The 2,337-nt window shown below is 51.0% G+C and overlaps 1 non-coding gene across 1 annotated transcript; it reads left to right on the forward strand.

Annotated features, from left to right (window-relative positions):
- Positions 1–1,970: 1,970 nt before the first annotated feature.
- Positions 1,971–2,045, forward strand: Trnas-cga. Its single transcript has one exon. It is a non-coding gene; the product is annotated as a tRNA-Ser (tRNA).
- The last annotated feature ends 292 nt before the right edge of the window (positions 2,046–2,337 follow it).

Consider the following 2,337-nt stretch of genomic DNA (forward strand, 5'->3'; position numbering starts at 1 on the left):
GATGGGTAGATCACATAACTAATGACGAAGTATTGAATAAAATTGGGGAGAAGAGGAGTTTGTGGCACAACGTGACAAAAAGAAGGGATGGGTTGGTAGGACGTTCTGAGGCATCAAGGGATCACAAATTTAGCATTGGAGGGCAGCGTGGAGGGTAAAAATCATAGAGGGTGACCAAGAGATGAATACACTAAGCAGATTCAGAAGGATGTAGGTTGCAGTAAGTACTGGGAGATGAAGAAGCTTGCACAGGATACGGTAGCATGGAGAGCTGCATCAAATCAGTCTCAGGACTGAAGACCACAACAACAAGAACAACATAAGGACATCACACACATCCATGCCCGAGGCAAGATTCGAACCTGCGACTGTAGCGGTCGCGCAGTTCCAGACTGCAGCACCAAGAACCGCTCGGCCACTCCGGCCGGCGCAAGTGGAGAACGATTGGCCGTCATTGTCAGTGGTAAACGTTACTGTCGAAAGACTGTTGTTGGGTATGGGAAAAGATTAACCGTGTTTTCAGCAGGGCGGGGCAGTGCAATCGGAACCAGCCATACCGTTCGACACAGCAAGACAATTCTTCGAGGGACGTCTCCTTGTCTGGTCATTTCTCGTAACGGAAGCATCAACGGATCGCCAAGATCGCCACACCTCTCGGCTCCTGTTTCTTTTTTCCCTATTTTTGAGTGTGTGTGTGTGTGGGGGGGGGGGGGGGGGGGGGGGGGTCTTCTGAAGGCAGATATCACCAGCATGGCAACCCGCCATCTTCCACCAGAGATCTTGCGGGATGTTGCTTTTTACTAATAAAGTCCGGAGTATACGTTGTAACATTTCTATTGATGAGTCCTTTGCAGACTTTGGTCAACATATCTGGAGGGATGCCATTTACTGTCTGGAAAAACGTCTCATGAAGTTCAGTGGCCTTAATATGTCGAATTTGGGTATAATTTTGAGCGAATTAACACTTCGACGTCAGCATGGAGAACCTAGATAGCTGTACTTTGCAGGCGGAGACTCGCCTTCAATACAGCTCATGTGAGGTCCCGTCCTCTTGGGGGTGATAAGGCCGCCGTGGCAGAGGCCGACGCGCGAGGCCCGCTGCTCATGGTGAAGCTGCTTTCATCTGAGCGAACAGCCGGCGGCCGCTTGCGTGGCAGGGAAGACGGTCCAACAGGCAGCAGCCAAACACAGGGGGCGGCTGTGTCTGCACCGGCCGCACACACAGCCCGGACAGACCTTTGTCTCTGCCCGCCCTTGCAGCAGCGCGCAGCTGTGCGCAGCCCGCCACCGAGGCACAAATGCCCCTTTGTTGACGCAAAGGACTGCAATGGAAGTTACTGTCTGCGGCTCAACCGGTATGAGCGAGGCTCGGAAGGAATGCTAGTTCGGAAAAGGATATGAGGCATTCGGTAGAAGTTGAACGACGTCAATCGATCCGCAGCTTTCCGATGGTCCACGTCCTAGGATTCCAGAACACTAGATACCGCGCCTCGGTTCTTAGCAGAATCACTGCAGCTCTCGGTGAAGATGCCTTCCACAACTTCTTGGTCCGAGAAACATATGGAACAATCCCGGGTCGAGATCTTCCTGTGGGTGAAGGAGATATTGCGATGAAACTTCCTGGCAGATTAAAACTGTGTGCCGGACCGAGACTCGAACTCGGGATCTGAGCCTGTCGCGGCCAAGTGCTCTAGCAACTGAGCTACCCAAGCACGACTCCCGAGTTAGAGTGTCGGTCCGGCACACAGTTTTAATCTGCCAGGAAGTTTCATATCAGCGCACACTCCGCTGTAGAGTGAAAATTTCATTCTAGAAACATCCCTCAGGCTGTGGCTAAGCCATGTCTCCGCAATATCCATTCTTCCAGGAGTGCTAGTTCTGCAAGGTTCGCAGGGGAGCCTCTGTGAAGTTTGGAATGTAGGAGACGAGGTACTGGCGGAATTAAATATGTGAGGACGGGGCGTGAGTCATGCTTGGGTAGCTCAGTTGGTAGAGCACTTGCCCGCGAAAGGCAAAGGTCCCGAGTTCGAGTCTCGGCCTGGCACACAGTTTTAATCTGCTAGGAAGTTTCATATCAGCGCACACTTCGCTGTAGATTGAAAATTTCATTCTAGATATTGCGATGTCTGCAGCGTTTCAAGCATCTAACACCACCGATTAGTGACAAACTATTCGCCTACCACGAAATCAGCCTTCGTAATTAACAATATCCGTAATGTACTGAATGGCACTGTCTCCCCCGAAATAAGTTTAAGAAAACGGAAAAATGCCGGTATGATTCGGGCTCTGCACCAGCAGTTTAATATGGAATTCCGACGATTACGAACCCACTCTCTT

This window comes from Schistocerca americana, chromosome 7 (assembly GCF_021461395.2).
Source record: "Schistocerca americana isolate TAMUIC-IGC-003095 chromosome 7, iqSchAmer2.1, whole genome shotgun sequence".
In the NCBI taxonomy this organism is placed as follows: Eukaryota; Metazoa; Arthropoda; class Insecta; order Orthoptera; family Acrididae; genus Schistocerca; species Schistocerca americana.